This window comes from Microcebus murinus, chromosome 27, assembly GCF_040939455.1.
Source record: "Microcebus murinus isolate Inina chromosome 27, M.murinus_Inina_mat1.0, whole genome shotgun sequence".
NCBI classification, from domain to species: Eukaryota; Metazoa; Chordata; class Mammalia; order Primates; family Cheirogaleidae; genus Microcebus; species Microcebus murinus.
The window spans coordinates 10478100-10496726 of record NC_134130.1 but is presented as its reverse complement, the minus strand read 5'-3'; the positions used below and the strand labels follow the sequence as shown (position 1 = coordinate 10496726).

Genomic DNA, 18627 nt, shown 5'->3' with positions numbered 1-18627 from the left:
ATGTTCCATCTTAGACTGGTACCAAACACAGGTAAGAGGACATTAGAAATGATTTTAAGCTAGAAATTATAGGTGCTCATATGGAAGAATAATATTCAGAGATAAAATAGAATTAAAATTTTCTCACATAAAGCAAAGAGAGATTCTTTAATCCAAAAGGCTCACTGGGCTATAAGAAATTTTAGTGAAATAAAAGGCTAAACCTAGAACCTAACCTAGTAATTTTTTATCTAGATGTTAATATTTTTTAATCTTGGAATTATCCAGCAGAAGGAACTTAAAAGCTAAAAAGCAATAATATAAAACAGAGAGAGAAAGAAAGAATAATCAAAATTGAGAATGAAAAAGGTGATAGAAGATACATGAGAGTTTTGGTTTTGTTGAAGGTTTGTTGTTGCTTATTGTTTATGAGAATATAATACATGGTTGCATAATAACATACTTAAAAATTCTAATGTAATAAACATTTTGGTAGGAAAAACTAAAAGTTCAAAAATGAATCTATATTTAAACCATAAATAGATCAAAAACAAATCATGCAATAAACTGAAATATAATTATATCATAAAAGTTTACCTCCAGATAATGTTCTTAATATAGATAGCAATGTAAACCAGCTCTTTCAAATTTTTGAGTAGCAAAAACTTCCAAAAAACTCTGGATTCTGCAAAATTATGCAACACCCCAGATATAACCAGGTCCCCTGGAAGTGTGTGTTGCAAGAGATGGGAAAGACAAAGACACAGACACAGACACAAAAAGTAAGGTAAAAGGGTGTGGGGAGGTTAGGGGACCACCAGCATTCCCGTGAGCCAGGTAGTACTGACTGAAGTCTAGCACCCATTTTTATTCTCTTTTTCGTGTTATAGATTACAGTCATTTCATGCAAAAGGCTTGTGAGTTAGCAGTAAATCACATAATCAAAACAGGAACAAAGAGACCACTTTTTTCTAATTTATCTAGTTCCTTATTTACTTAGACATGAACTCAGGAGAGAGTTAGGAACATTGCCTCAGGCTTAGAATAGCAAATTGCTCTTATCTGCTAAGCTGACATCCTTTGATTATTCTCTCCGCTTTTGGATTACAAACTTGGTCCAGTTTGCAGACATCCATGCTGTAGCACTCAGGTTTCAAGGCGGGGTCGTATGCAGACAACCCTGATTGGTGGAATGTCCCCCTCAAGGTCCAGCAGCTTTTGCTCAGTGAAGTGACATGTCCACAGGTTGCTCTTTGGCAAAGTCCTGTCTTACTCCTGGGGTTCACATGTCTCAGCCCTAACCCTCAACAATTATAGAAAATTGTTCAATTTATTTTATTCCTGAGCATAATATGACACACACATTCACATACACAAACATACACACACACCAATAACAGCTTAATCTTACCAAAAACACTGTTGATATTCAGGTATGCTTCTTTTCATTGCCATTCTTTTTTTCTAGAAACTCAACCAAAACAGTAAAGGAGAAAATGTGCCCCACCCAACGTCGGCAAAGAGGATACAAGTATCAGAAACAAAGGGGAAAGGTCCATGTATAAGCATGTTGTTGCATTATTATTTAACAATAGAAATTAAAACCAATCTGAGTATCAAACAATACATTACTTTTTACCTTTATTTTTAAAGTTTTTACTATGGAATATTTCACACATATTTCTTTTATCAACAGAAAATAATCTAATTTTTGAAAGTTTATTATTGGAAGTGGAGGCCTTAAAAAATACATATGTATACAACTGTAGATGCGCAGTTACTGACAGCCTACGTGACAGTATGGAGCCTAACTAATCTACGTGTTGACCTAAATTTGACTAAAGCATGAGAGATAAACTGGTGGGGATGGGGTCAAAGTTATCTCCTGTTCAGTCTTGAACTTCTGTTCTGTAGGATATAATAAGTGCTTGATCAGGAACTTTGGCTTTTCTGCGTCCTCCAACCTATGTTTGCCAAACATCTTTGCTAAATTTAATACTAATTAGAAGCACAGTAATTTAGCTTTGATTAATTGTACATAATAATAGCTGTGAAATTGAATAAAATGTTAACTAATGAGCTACAAATTGATCTATGACATTATGGTAGCTGTGCAGAAATTTCCACACAGCCATGCACAGGTCAGCCTGACCCAAAGAGATACGGTCAAGGCTGTTATTTTGCGACGTTTCCAAGCTCTGTCTGCCCAAAGCTCCCCTTACATTATCTTTTAAGTATCTTCAATTCAAATGGAAATATTTCTTATGTGTCATTCAAATCAATTTCTTTGAACTAAATTTATCCAGCTCTTCAAAGAACAGTAATCTGTTAATTAATTAAGAAAGTGAGATGAAATGTTTGTCTAGCATATTACCTGTCCCAAGGTGACAGAATTTTAAACAATGATGAGTCCACTTGTTCATAGAATGAAGTTCAAAAGGCAAAATTTTAGCTAATATATTTGAAGATATAGGGTCCTTTCTGGCCAAATGACCACACATGTATATACATACACACACTATATTAATATAATAGACCCTAGTAAGGTTTTCATAGAAGACAGTGGGGTACCCAGTTCACACATGCACCTGCACCTCTGTCTGATTCTGCGTCCAGGGAACCCACCACCTTCCCAGTTCAGTATTATTTATAACCTCATGTCTCTTTTCACAGATCACATACATCCAAAGCCTGCTTGGGTTATAAATCAAATGCACACATTTTTTTTTACAATATTTATCTGTACAAGTAAACCTATGCTTTCATTGGAGGACTTACCTAAATTAGTTTGTAAAATTCGTATTTTGATATATTTACATAGACTGCACAAATCCACCGCATAGCAAGCACTCAGATACTTACTGCCATAAAATATTTGCTTAGAAAATATCAGCAGAAATGGAGCAACCATGTGTATTTATAATCTATTGGGGAAGACATTCAAGCACTTACCTTTACACTAGAAACGAAGTGCAAGTTTCAATATTTTCAGAAATATTTTTGTTTGTTTTCAGCTTCTTTGTTAATGAGCAAATAAAGGTTGTGTTATCGGTAGAAAACACTGAGCCTGTATATCACTACAAAGGGACATCAGAGGAGAAGGGACTGTTATTAAACCTACGAAGAGAGGGGAAAAAAACGTCTTTTGGAGTTTAAGATGCTCAACAGAATCCTACTGCTAAGCAAAGCAGAGATTTATTTTAATCATAACTTCAAAAGCTATGACATTTTAGAGGCACATAATTAAAAATTTAGACTGGAAGGAAGGATGGGATAAAGGGCTTCATGTATTTTGTGTGTTATAGCAATAGTTCCATATGTAGGGAGGCCTCTAAGTCAGCTAAGTCAGTAATAGTCCCCTAGGTGGGGATGTCCCTTAAATAAGACTGCTTCTGTGACCTTGGGCCAGTGACTTCACCTCTGTCTTAGTTTGTGTGAAAAGTGGTACACTATATAACAGCTACCTCCTAACTTCACAGAAGAGCAAATAAGATATTATATATAAAGATCCGAAACAGATTAACTTTCTACCATTCCATACAGCTAAATTTTCAGATTATCAAATTTCACATTGTATATCATCTTCCAATTCGTTGTTATCATGGTAAGTATGCAATACACATTTGTTACTAAAATACTATATAAAATAAAAATGATTGTGTGTCCTAAAGCTCACCTGTACTGGGAAAATGTGAGGCTATGTAGATAATTGGAAGAAGACAAAAAGAGGACCATTGTCACAGTATTAGGAAAAGGACTAATTATAGAATTTTCATTAATTCCAGAACTGATTGATCTTACATTGTTGTGCTTACAGAAGTAGAATTACATGAAATTTGAGGCATTCAAATGATTATTATAGAAGTTATCTTTTAGTCTTTATGAAACCATACAATAAAATCATGACCATAATAATAGCTACTAGGTATTGAGCTGACGCTATGTGCTCTCTAGAAGAAATACATGGAGTGGGTTGAATGGTGGTACCTTCCCGCCACCCAGACACAAAAGACATATCTGTCTGGAACCTGTGAATGTAAACTTATTTGGAAGAAGGGTAAAATATAATGAAGGATCTTGAGATGAGATTATCTTGGATTAGGGAGTGTCCTAAATCCAATGACAGGTGTCCTTATAGGGGAGTAGGCAGAGGGTAATTGGACAGAACGCAGCCCTAAGGAATTGGAGAGTCACCACAAGTTAGAAGAGGCAAGGAAGGATTCTCCCCTAGAGGTTCTGTAGAAAGTGTGGCCCTGCCAACACCTTGGTTTTGGATTTCTGGCCTCCAGAATTTGAGAGAATAAATTTTTGCTTTTTAAGCCTCTAAGTTTGTGATAATTTGTTACAACATCCATAGGAAACTAATGCAGCATTTTCATGTTGTCCTTATAATAACTATAGGAAGCAGACACTACTGTCCCATTTTTTATATTAAGAAACTCTGCCTCAGGAAGGAAAGTCACTGACTCAATGTCACTGAGCTACAGCATGACTGAGACAGGATGTACACCAGATCTGTCCAGATTTAAAGCCTTTTTCTTTAAAGCCAATGTTAAACCTTTATTTGAAAGCACCCATTTCTCTTCTAACACCATGGAATTTTTCTTACCCTTTACTTACCATTGCCTAGGAAAAGTCTGTAAGTTTATGCTAAGCAGGGATTAAGGTCATTTAACTCACATTGTTTTAAGGCAAGAAGTTCCTGAAATTAGTTAAGGAAGAAAGAAACACTGAAAATCTGTTTAGTGAATGAACAAAGCACCATGAGGTCATTCCTTAGGTTTGCCCGGCGTCTCAGAGTCTAGGGAGATGTTGCTGTCTGATTCTGTGCTAGACCTTAGTAGGGCCATTAAACCATCTACCTGTCTCTTACTCTGTTTCTGAAAGGGGCCTCTGGGTTCCTGCATAGTAGTTCCCAAGGACCTGGGAGTTGCCAGATCATCTTTGAGACATCTCTAACTTGCCTCACCAGGAACAAGCTACTGTGTAAAAATAGCTACTGCCAGGGGATATTCCCACGACAAAGTCAGATCTGCCAATCAACTCCAGCCTTGGGCATCCACGTCCACTTCCACGAGGTCAACTGTCACAGACTATTTACAAAGATGAGTCTGGAAGCGGCTCCTCTATCCTATCCTCTATATTATTTCTCTTTTTTCTATGTCCTCACAATTTATTTTTTAATACCATTCTTGAGGTATGATTTAAATACAATGAAATTAACCTATTTAAGTGCACTTTTTTGCATATTGGCAATATACACAGTTATGTAACCATCACAACAATCAAAATATAGAACCTTTTCATCACCACAAAAATGTTTCTTGTGCCCTGGGGTCAGTCCCCTTGCCAATCTCTAGCCTCTGGCATCCACTATCTGCTTTCTGTCACTGTAGTTCTATTACATCTTTCCTAAAACTTCATATAAAAAATAGAAGCAGAGAATATGTAGTCTTTTGTGTCTGATTTCTTACACTGAGCATAGTGGGTTTTTTTTACACAAAATACATTTTTAATACTTATATAATATAAAAATACATAAATTACGTACAAATTTCCTTTATCTCTAAAAATGGAGAGGCTAAGAATTATGGTAATATAAAGACACGAACCATAAAATACACACGTTTGTGATTTAGAGCTTGGCCAACGTGTTCAGAGCTGTACCCTGTGGTAGTAGTGAACCAACTCTATGCATTTACCTAAACTCACATAAACCTACACCAAAAAGAACATCTACAAAATGTACAGTATGTCAAAAGTTCCTGATTTATCGAGAGGGACAAAAGTGTTCCCTGAGTTAAAAAAATCCGAAAATTCTCAATGGCAACTAGTGAATCCAACCTCATCGTGCCGCAATGATGGCGTCAGGAGGGTTGTAAGTGCCCGATGCCGCCCACGAGGAGCCACCGGCGGGTCACCTGACCAGCGCTGGGAGGCGGGGGCAGCCCCCTCAGCTCGCCACCGCGCGTCCACCACGCCCTTGTCCCCTACTCGTCCCGCCCCACAGGCACCTGCCACCCGAGAACCGCCCCCAAACCCGCAGACCCCACCCCTCAAGGGACGGGAGAGAACCACTTCCTCTGGAAGCGCCGGCCTCCAAGTCCCAAAAGCAAGTTCCTCAGCAGGACCGCGCCAGGCGCTGCAAGCCGGCCGTCGCCATCTTGTGGAGGCCGCCGTAGTGGGTCTCCACCGCCGAAGCGCGGGATAGCGGGGTGCGGGCGGGGTACCCCGCACCCCCAACCTCAGCAGGATGGAAAACCCGCCACACTAGTCAGCACCGAGGCAGGAAGTGGCCGCCACGCGAAGGCCGCGGCCCTTGCACGTGGCTTGCTGAGCATCGGAGCACGCCCCTGCCACAGCACCCCAGCGTCCTGCCGCCCCCTCGCCGGCCACAGGCGCCTGTGTGCCCTGTAGGCCGCGCCGCTGCAAGGCCTCCTCTCCCTGCACCCTGCAGGCAGGCGCCCCAGAACGAGAAAGCCGAGAGACCCTGCTTTCCGCCCCCCCAAAGCGACTTTCACCCACCCTCCAAAACCCTGCAGGCCGGCGCCCCTCAGGCCTCCCCCGCAACTCGCGGAGGGCGGCAGCCTGCACTCCCGCCCAGGGGCTCGGAGGAGCAGAGGCTGCGCTTCTAGCACACTCCTGGGCTGCCCTGGAACTAAGTGTGCCTACTTAGACATATGGCGAAATAAAAACAATTAGAATCTAATGTGTCTAGGCTTTAGTTTCAAAATGGCTTCTTGACCGCACAGGCTGAGCCCGATCACGTTTAGCTTCATCACCTACCCCAAAATCTATTGAAATGGCTACAGAAATAGAAAATAGGAGCAAATCTGTGGGGAACAGGGAAGAGAGACATAAACAGGCTAGAAACCTGGATGCCTCTCTGTCAAGTTTGAGGTAGATGGCGTTGGATTGGAGGAAATACCAGCCGCAGCCAGCGAGTTTGAGCATGGTATTTTTTAAATTTATTCAAAATGCAAAATGTTTTTGCATTACTCAATAGTTCATTTCAGTTTATTGCTTAAGTTCCACTGTATGGCTATACCACAATTTGTTTATCCATTTACCAGTTGATGAACATTCGGACTGCTTTCAGTTTGGATATATTATGAATAACTTTGCTCACGTTTATTTTATTCATTTACCTGCCTTTTCTTTCTTATTTCCCCTTTTTCTATATCTTTAAGACCATGTTGCTCTTTTCTATCCCAAACTGACCAGAAATAAGGTTCAAGGGACCTAGGGCAGCGGTCCCCAGCTGGGGATGATTTCGACTACTAGAAGACAGATGACAATACCTGAGAACATTTTTTTATTTTCGCAACTTAGAAAGGGAGGTTCTCCTGGCGTCTAATGGATAGAACACAGACACAATTAAATATCCTACAATAAACAGGGAAGCCCCCCACAACAAAGAAGTATCCAATCCAGAATGTCAGTAGTGGCAAGGTTCAGAAACTACAGTCTACAGAATGATCGTATAGAGAAGGCCTTTCCATGAAACCTATTGCTACGGTCTGAGTGTTGGTGCCCCCTCATAGCACATACATTGGAACCTAACATCCAGTATGATAGTATTAAGAGGTGGGGGGGTCTTTTGTGAAGTGCTTAAATCAGGAGGGCTCTCCCCTCTGAAAACTTTATCAAAGAGGTTGAAGGGATCTACCTTTTCCTTTTTCACTGTTCACAGGTGCCATCTGTGAAGCAGAAAGCAGCCCACACCACACGTGATCTGAAGGCACCTTGACCTTGGGTCCCCAACCTCCAGGACTGTGAGCAATAAATTTCTACTGTTTATAAATTGCCCATGTAAGATATTTTGTTCTGGCAGCCTGAACAGACTAATACACTATTATGAGGTGGGAATTTTAAATAAAAAATATATTTACATATTTCTGGTTTTAAAAAACCCTGAAATTTAAGGAAGAGCTTCATTTTTACATAGATAGGCTTTAGGTACATGCACAGATTTCTAGTAAAAATACACAGGGTAATACTTGAATCACTGAAAGGATTAATAATCCTGTTCAGGGAAACCATGTACCAAAATAACTTAGCTAAAATGTTTACATAGTTAATACGTGTCTGGTAAGTCAGCAGTTTATAACTTGAAGATCAAGTGTGTCAGGACTGGACTTCCCAGGGAAAAATGGCTATTTTGTCACTGGCCCCCACCTGCCATAAAGGGTAACAGCACTACATTGTTCTTTTTCCTTCTCAAAGTGTATTCTGAAATCCTTAAATCCTACCCCATCATAAGTTTCTGGGCATCTCACCAGTTTACAGTATCAGCAGGGTGAAGACTAGCAAATGAGACAATTTTTACCTTGAGAAATGGCTACTTCAGACATTTGATGGAATCATCTTTAAAATAATCTTACATTGGAAGTAAGTTCAAGGAGCACCTGTGTTAAAAAGTTATATGAACTCAGCACAGAACATTTAATTTACTCAGTAGTGTCATTAGTCTTCAAACCTTTTATATGTTAGTCTGGAAAAAGCATAGATTTAAAGCCAAGCAGGTCTGAATTTATTCCAAGCTCCAATATATGTGTTTTGTACAAACATGGCCAAACATCTTAATTTCTCTCAGCCTGGGTATCTTCATCTATAAAATGGAGAAGACAACAGCTAACTTAGAGTTTGTGTAAGATTTCAATAAGATATTATAGATACCAGGCCTAGCACATCATGTGCATTTGATAAAGATAGATTTTCTCATTGTTTTCAACTGTCAGCTTCAAAATAAGTGTTTTTGAAAAAAATGAACATTATTTTCAAAAGCAATACTTATTAAGATTTGTTTATATAAATATTTAAATATTATGCATATAAAATACTTAATGGGATATATTGCTTACCAAATATTCATGAAATCTAAGAGTTAGACTGATATATAGCACTAAAGGAAATTTTATAAGGCCCACTAATGGAGCTAAATAATTTGCAAAAGAAAAAAGTTACAAGATCATGCCACTTTAACCTAGTTGCAATTAGGCATATTTTTTGAATAAAAAGACCTGATTTGTGATACTGAAGTAATTTATCAGTCTCTTATTAGTGAATGTGTTCATAATTCAGAAAGTGTACTTCACACAAAACGAACTACAAAAAAATAGAATTAAGAGTGCTGTTTGACAAAAATACCATCCATCTCCTTTTAAAAATGCATTATTCTCTTATCTCTTCCTATATAATTTTGAAAACTTTAATACCTTTCTTGTTAGCTGTTAAAAGAATACATTATATTTAAGATGTTGTAGAAAACAAAATCATTATGATTTTCTAATTTAGAACGTAAATTTAAATCTGTGCTCTCAATGGAAGTAGAATATCCCTGTCTCTTTACTAACTCTGCACATAAAAGTGGAAGGAAGAAAAGGAAGAGAAGGAAGAGAAGGAAGGAAGGAAGGGAGGGAGGGAAGGAGGGGGAGATGGAGGGAGGAAGGAAGAGGGAAAAAAATGTGTCCCCCTCACGTTGGGCAGCAGCAGTAAAATACTGTGGTGTGGGGGAAACATTTTCCATCTTCTCCTCTGGGGATCTTGATTTTTCTTGGTCTTTGGGATCGTGCCTCATGGAAAGTGCTAACACTCATGACACTAAAGCTTTCAATGATGTATAGAGATCCTGTTCCTCTCTCTTAAGAAGAAAATGGAAACAGATGTCTTTCTTCATGCAAGGATTCCTAAGGGAATTACATCACTAATGGGGAGAGGAGCTGGAAGAAGAAAAAAGGCTATACCCAGAGGCAAAAATGTGAAGTGAGACTTTTATTTGATGATCTTTTAGAAATGAAGTGCACTGTTGGAGCAATAGAGATAAACAGTCTTCTGTGAAGAATGGCTTTTCCAGACATGTTTCTCAAGTAGCCAATTCCAAATGTACTTTAGTATGTTTAGTTAAAACAGGACCACTGCTTCTTGATTGGAAAGACAATACTGCCTGTCATATGGGGGCATCTTGAAGTATCTCCTGAAATCAGTTTCAAGGATTTTCTTATCTTACTCCTAATAGCTATGAGACAGTTTCATGTGAAATTGAACTGGGTATTGAAGAAAGATAGAAGAAAGATGGAGAGAGGGTTTGAGAAAATAGAGAAATGGACAACTAGCTTAAAGAATGTAAATATATAATCATGCAATTATTTACATTTATTATATTGAAAAATGTCACTAATGTGATTTATATTAATGCAAATCTAATCCTGTTCTAATCCTGTTATTCCTTTGTTCAAACTTTTTCAATTGCTCTCTGTAAAATACTCTGTGCTACAGCATAAAGTATCAGTTCATGGGTATGTCCTCAACATCCACCCAACTTCATCTTTTACCACCCAATTCTACCCTAAGTACTCAAGCAATTTAAAATCATCTGTCATTCCCTGAAAAATGTCTTACTAAGCCTGTGTGACTCAGTTTCACATGTTATGGGAGGCCTTCCCTGAGTCTGCCCAGCTGATTTAAGGTACTGTTTCCCGTACAACTTTTCTTACTCTATATGTAACTCCATTGTACATATCAAAATATTATGATTATCACTGTGATTGCTGACTCCTAGATCTCAAATACCCCCTCGTGAGTGTAGAAACTGTCTTTTCATCACTGCCAGCACCTTTTAAATGTTTGTTGTCGGAAAGCTGGGACAAAGAAATAACTGGATGCAGTAATGCATAAATAGACTATGGTTAGAAACAAATACTGATAAGAGCTGTGAGTCTTGAAGAACAAAAAGTTAAAGTCAGAACAGGATCAACATTGGTTTTTAATCAAAATTAAACACATGTAAACCGAACATTTCTAGGTCTCAATCCTAGAGATGTAGATGGGAGTCATTTTAACAGTTACACAAATATAGTTCTATAACAATCATGTAAATATTCTACTTTTGTCTCCATTTACTCATAAAAATCTCCAGTCTTCTAGAAAATGTGCTCTGTACCATGTCTTAGGTCTCCCCAGGTGAAAGCCTATGTAGACTCGCAAACCTACTTTGGCAAAACTTCCCCTGGCTTGCTCCCCTACCCCAGTTTCTCCTTGGCAATAACTTTTGCTCCTCCACCTGGCTGAAGGTGCCTCACTGCTGTGATTCCTGGTGCTGCCTCCCAAGAGAACTCTGTAAGGACGCTGTCTCCCAAAGTTCCCAAAGCCAGCAATCCACAAGAGTCAGGAAGGCACTGGTGAAACTTCCTGCTCCTATATTTATCAATTTTGTTGCCCAGGTGTTCTAACTTGAACTATTGTGCAGCTTCCTCATCATATCTGAAAAATTTTTCATGAAAACAGTGTTTCCGTCCATGCCTCCCTCTATAGACACCCAAGAAAATGCACAAAGGAGCTTGAGAGTGGACCTGACCCTCGGTGACTCCTTCATTGCTTTCTGTCCTTTCTCAAATATCCTGTGAACCAATCTCTCCTTTCCTCCCTCAGCCAAGATTATCAGGCTGTCATGTAAATAGACCACTGATTGCCTGTAATCACAAATTCCTCAAATAGACCCGAGGAAATCTGAGTTCTGTCTGGGTTCTGCAAGGATTCAGCCTACAAAAGGATTAGGCTGCTGTTCTAATTTTGGAATATCATTCCCTAAAATGTCAATGCTTCTTTCACACAATCTTGATGTGTGTCACCGAAGAGCAGACGTCTGGAAATGAGAAGATAAGCCAGACAGCACATCCACAATAAGGAATATCTACAATCACGGAGAATAAAATTTTGTAAAGTTCCCATACACCTAGGAAAAATCTGGTTATGTTCTAGCCATAACAACAAATCACCGCAAAGATTGGTTTTAAATCAACGTAATCAATCAGGGATAGCTTCCCTCAGTGAACACACTTCTGCAATCCAACCACTCAGTGACAGTCCTTCACTTTTGAAAATCAGCCAATTAAGAATAGCCTCGTCCCAGTGAACAAGCGTCTAAAAGCCAATCTATCTACTACACTTATGCCCAAGTAATCCTGTTTCTATAGCTGATGTCAACCCATCTCCAAAACCTCACCAGCTCCCTGACTCAATATTCCCCCAAAGCCAGTTCCCTGCCCTGCTCAGAGAGGATGTAGCTGGCAAGCACAGCTCTGCCTAACTCAAGAAAGCAGCACATTCCACGTGTGTGGGGGAGGGGGCTCCAGATAGTAAACAGTGGTCTCATCCTTCGGATATCACCAAAGTTAAACATGTGCCTTAGGTTTGGAAAGCCATCCCAAGGAATTTTAAGTGGGATGGCAACCTCTAAAAGACCAAATTTCACTTAACTTTGGACCTAGCCTTGAAGGACAGCTGTGCCTATTCCCAGACAATGCCTTTTAGAGTCACTTTCTGATTCTGACTCTAACAAGCCTTTTAAACTTGTGCACTTAACTTAAATTTTCTTTGCCTTTCATTCCTTATCTGTAAAATAGGCATACTATCTCTCTTTGTTAATATGATTACCAAATTACATGATAATGTGTATTAAATGATAAAGCCTTCAAATGTTGGTAAGCACTAGTTGATTTGCACAGCCCCATTCACTCTGGGAGCAAAAAAAAAAAAAGGTATAAAGAAAAAATACATTTCCTTTTCTGCCCTATCTTTTCTTCCCTTCCATGCTTCAGATACAATAAATGTTATCAATTTCTGGTGAATTCTTCTAGATACATTTCTATACTAACATAAGCAGGTGTGTGCATTATTTTTTAAATAATACATGAATTGCACACATATTATACATCCTGTTCTGTGTTTATTTTTTTTTATTTACCATAGATCTTAAGGCTCATTCTAAAAGAGTATAGAGTAGTCCCCCCACCCCTTATCCACAGAGGATACTTTCCAAGATGTCCAGTGGATGCCTAGCACCTCGGATAGCACCTGACCCTATTATACTGTGTTTTTTCAATCTGATAACCAAGACAGCTACTAAATGTTGGACGGGTAGCATATAGAATGTGGATACCCTGGACAAAGGGATGGCTCATGTCCCAGGCTATATGAAACAGGATGGAGCAAGATTTTATTACACTACTCAGAATGGCATGCAATTTAAACTTATTGTTTATTTCTGGAATTTTCCATTTAACATTTTCAGACCACAGTTGACCACAGCTAACTGAAACCACAGAAAATGAAACCACAGATAATGAAACCACAGATAAAGGGGGACTACTGTATTTAGAACTGTTTTGTTATTTCTTAAGAGTTACTTAGCATTCCACATTGTAGTGTTTTATAATTTATTTAACATATGACCTATATGGTCATGTGGTGGTTTCCAATCTTTGGCTGCATCAAAATTCTTTTATTAATGAAGTTATACAGATGTATTTGCACACACATTACATGTATAAGCTGTAGGAATAAATTCTCAAAGTAGAATAGCTAGGTAAAAGAGTATATGCACCAAATTTTAATAGTTACTGTCAAGTAGCTCTCTGTAGAGTTTTTTTATTATTATTATCTCACAGTATTGTGGGGGTACAATGTTTTTAGTTGCATGGATCACTTTTGTAATCCTTGAGTCACAGTTAAAAGTGTGCCTGACATCCAGATGGTGTTCATTGTACCCGTTAGGTAGGTTTTCACCTGTCCCCTTCTCCCCCTTGCACCCTGCTTGATTTCCTTTGAGATTAACCCCCAATTCATAGCTGCATCAATATAAGAGAACAAATCTACTGCCAGTTTACTTATCAACACTGTTACCAAAAATTTTGTCAATCTAACAGGTAAAAGGGTGATGTATTAAAATTTCATATTAATCTACACATTTATTAAATGTAAAATTACATTCTTTTCTTTTGTTTAAAAAATATTTTTATGTTTTTCCTACAAAGTCTAGTCTTATAATTCACTCATGTTGGAATTATGTTTATATAGCCTTGTTAATTGATTTGGAGGAGCTTTTTACATACTTTATAATAAAGTCTTTCTCGCTTATTTCCAAATATGTTCCTCTAGCTTGCCATTTGTCTTTTGACTTTATTGTATTTTTCTATTAAAAAGTTTTTATATTTTTTATCAATATTTTATGGCTTTTGAATTTTTTGGATTTCTCTCCTCATCTAAAGTAATATTTTTCATAAGCTTTATTCTAATACTTTTATGGTTCCAAATGATTTTGTCATAAGAATGAAACAGAAATCTAACTTTATTTTCCCAATGGCTCTTCGGTTGTCATTTATTCATTATTTTCCACTTATGTGAAATGTTACACCAATTTCTTATAGATATGAGTGTCTGTTTCTATTAGGTTCCATGAATAACATCAGAACCATTTTGTTATGAGTACAGCCGTTTTATAATATGCTATAGTATCAGGTAGACCTAGCCCTTTCAACGGATTTTTTTCCTTAATTTTCCTAGATGTTCTAGTGCATTTTCATATATGTTATACATTTTTTTAAATCAAATCCTCTAGCTACATTTTTTAAAAACCTTATAGATTACTTTATATATCACTAACAGGTTTGAAAAACTGATCTTCCCATTCAAAGCACAGGCTATCTTTCCTTGTTTTTAGGTTTTCTTTTGTTTCTCATTGTAGCAATGATTTTCTTTCTACCTGTATTTTAATATATATATATTGTAATGCTACAGATTTTATAAATTAATTTCCTGAAATTTCTTATTTCTTATAATATCTCTTCATGTTGAAGCTCTTGGTTTTTCCAGAAATACAGCCATATCTTCTTTAAATAATAATTGTGCCACCTTTACATTTAGAGACCCATTGTTGAAGAAATACATCTCATTTTGGAGTAGCGCTATTTTAGAGTCATTTCTCACCTGTCCTGGAGGGTGATGGTAGAAGAGTGAGTCTCTTTCTGTGTTTGCAGGTGCCACCTCTTTCCTACACATCCTAATCCTACCTTAAAAGGTCTTTTGCCTGCACAAAAAAACAGAGAATGTGCTTATGAAATAAGATTCATACAATTATGCTTTGAGTAAAATTCCTTGTACTATGTCAACAAAAACACGTATTTGTGGCCACTTCTCTAGATATGGAAAAATTTATTCTGAGACTAGAGAATTTTCATAAAGATATCTTTTCCTTTGTGAGGAAACATGCACAAAATAGCAAAATTTTCACTTATGAAAATATGTGATGACATCAGATAAATCTTCAAAATTGCTAGTGGATTTGACTATTTGGGTCACGGAAAGGCTGGTGGAAGATGAGGGACAATGTGCCTCAGGGTTGCATCTGAGCCTGGCTTTATTTTAACGTGGTGTGTTTGTCTGGGGAGGGCTGGGGAACTCTGGTGGAGTTTATCAAAGTAGAGCAATAAGTCACCAGTCACAATCATTCAATGTCTTTTCCCTTTGAATTTCCTACCAGACAATAGAACCACATACTCTATTTCTTTTGTTCCTCTCATATTTCAGTCCTAGACACATATCTGATGCTCAACAAATGATTACAGATTAACGAGTCATGACTGCTTACCTATTTCTCAAATATACATCCAGTTGACCCTAGAACAGAAGGATTATGGATGCTGAACCTCCACTCAGTCAAAAATCTACATGTGACTCTTGACTGCTGAAAAACTTGACTACTGATAGCCCACTGTTCCCTGAAAGCCTTACTGATAATATAAGCAGTTGATTAACACACATTTTGTATGTTACATGTAGTATGTATGTACTGTATTTTTACAATACAGTAAGCTAGAGAAAATAAATGTTATTAACAAAATCATGAGGAAAAGAAAATATTTTTCTTATTCAATAAGTGGAAGTGGATCATCAAAAAGGTGTTTCATCATCTTCACACTGAGTAAGTAGTCTGGGGAGGAGGAGGAAGAGGAAGGGTTGGTCTTTCTGTCCCAGAGGTGGCAGAGATGGGAGAAAATGTGCATATAAATGGGCCATCACAGTTCCAACCTATGTTGTTCAGGGGTAAACTACATGTATGAATGTATATATGTTGGAGTTAAGGGGCAGCGTGCAGAACCATGTAAGATTACATTTCACTCCATACATTCCTTTTTTGATCATGGAGATAAAACCTAATTGATTTGGCTAAACAGGTTAATGGCAGCATGAAAATTAGAATCCCAGCACTAATCATTCAATCTCTATCATCAAGTCATTATATTATATAATTTGGTTTATCAAAAGGAATGTTTTAAAATCTCTAATTCATTTTAAAGTATCTAATATTTCTAAGGTACTCACTTAAATTTCCAAAACTAAGTTATATGTAAGTGGAGATAATGTTTCATGATCAAAATTTATGTATTTGTAGAACTTAGCTTTATGTTTTTTAAAAATAGAATGTATTTATAACTTATGCTATTATTTTATCTTTCTTAGAAACATGTGTCTCACTCTGTTGCCCAGGCTGTTGAGCAGTGGTGTTATCACAGCTCACTGTAGGGCTTGAGTTGCAGTGGGCTTGAACTCCTGGGTTTAAGGGATCTTCCTGCCTCAGACTCTCAAAGGTCTGGGATTACAGGCATGGGCCACCACACTCTTAACTTATGCTATTTTTGAATTGATTAACTAAAGCCAAACATAAAGCTGGCAAACAACATTTTAAAATTAAAAGTGTACATAAAATTAAAGCAACAAAAAGATAGTAAAGATGTCTGCTCAGGATGCATTTGAAACAACTAAAGAAAGGAATTGGTTCTCTCTCTTAGTACAGTTTGAAAAACAGTTACTTGTACACCTGTCTCTTATTTTATCCTCATAACCACAAGGCAAAACTCAACAGGATATGGTTTTTCTGATTGTTCTCTGCTTTGTAAAGTCTCACGTCTGGCTTTTGTTCATACAAAAGCCACGGGGCCCTGAAACACCAGCATCAGGAATAGGAAGATGCTCTGCGAAAATATTCTGTAACATTCCCAAGAAAGTACAAGAATATCTGTAATGCAGGAAAAAAATGTTTTACCTCCACAGCTGACTGATTTAGTTGGGCATTTAGGTGGCCTTGGGTTAAAAGAAAATAGATTGAGAAAAAAGAATGTGCTGTAGATTTTAATTATTTCTCTGCCAACCACACACCATGAACAGGAACTATAAAAGTTTATCATCTGATAAATTTTCCCCTTTCATTGAAGTGTAAGCCCAGCTTTAACAGCAAATGTGTTCTAAGCTATTGGCTTCAAACTGTTAAAAAGTAAAGAAAGTTCAGGCAGAGGCACAATGCTTTGCACATGGTGCAAACTCTATGTTCCAGCAACTTTGCATTTGCAAAGAGCCACCCTCAAGTGGCTGGCAATGCTTAATATATGCAGACTGGAATATCTGTAACTCCTCTCATGATGTTTCCTGTAACAAGGTTGAAGTTCCCTCCATAAGCACAAGGTCTGAGAAAATGAAAATTAGCCTTAAAACTTAGGGCACAAGCAAATCCAAACTTCAGTTAACCTGACACTAGTCAGAATAAGCTGTTCTGTTTTCCTTTTCCATTCATGGTGATAGTTGTATAGATTCATGAACATGTCAGAATACACACTTAGAAAGCAATATGCCAAGGTTAGCAATTCATTCTGTCACTCTGCAAACTTTTTTGGAAACCTATTATGATACAGGCAGAACAATCTGAACTAGGAAAACTATGCTGGTGATATGCTCTAAGAAAAGTAGTCCTCAAGAATATTTAATTCCATACTGTTAACAATTAACACATGTCAATTGTTCATCAACCTAATCAAATACAGGTTGATGTTACACTTAAAAAGAGTTAATAATAATAATAATAATCACAATACCACCATTTATTGAGTGATCACCATAAGCCAATTGTTGGACTAAGATATTTGTGTGTGTATACATGTATATATTCTACTTCAATCTGATGTTATTTCACTCTGCTTCCATAGTAAACTATATAACTCCATGATAGCACCCCAAGTTCCTTTTCTGACAAGATAAATATATCCCTGATATAATCTTATCCTGTAACATGTCCTCTAATACCTCCTCAACACTCAAGCAGTCACACAGATAATTTCTGTTTGTTCTCCCAAATCACCCATAAAGGGGAAACTCGACACTGCCACTCATAGCCAGAGGATCCCCCACCAGCTGCCCCAGTACCTGGCCTTGCTACCTGCACTGTCACCTCACACGGAGACAGAGCAGGAATGATCAAGAATGAAGGTTGTAATGGGAACTTGCAGTTGCACCCAGGTACAGACCTCTAAATGCCACCTACTTAAATTGAGAAAGGGATATTTATATTACGCTTAAATAACAAGAAAGAGAGGGGAGAGTATGTGTGAGCGGGAAAATAAAGGAAGGGGTCATGCGGAGATACAGGTCAGACTCCAAAGCACTGCAGTCCTGTGATGACAAAGCACTTGGTCTGTCCCGTGGCTTGTCCCACTAGATACTACAGCAATCCCCTGCCAGGGCATTTCTACCTGTACTGATCCTGTGTCTTTTCTCATGTAAGTCAGGGATTTAGCCACTACTGACTGAAATCCAGAGTCTGGACAACACCTGAGCCACCTCCTTTCATTGTCTTCCGGGCCACACCTGTGGTGTCTGATGGCACAGAAACCAGCGACTCAGTGCCACTGCTCATGGGGTACATATCCCAGCTCTGATGGCATGGAGGTGTGTGGGGACTGGTTAAACAGTGTGCTCTGGGGAAAATCACAGATATCTGTCAGAAAACAGTTACTACACTTTCTTGAGAAGAAAATCAAA

The 18627-nt window shown here is 38.0% G+C and overlaps 1 long non-coding RNA gene across 3 annotated transcripts in view; it reads right to left on the bottom strand.

The window, feature by feature from the left end:
- Positions 1-18627, bottom strand: part of LOC142864870 (uncharacterized) — a 118686-nt gene that overhangs the window by 98133 nt on the left and 1926 nt on the right. For all 3 annotated transcript variants that reach the window (XR_012915185.1, XR_012915184.1, XR_012915183.1), the window contains exon 2: positions 14746-14845. This is a non-coding gene — a long non-coding RNA (uncharacterized LOC142864870). The remainder of the gene's footprint in view (positions 1-14745; positions 14846-18627) is intronic.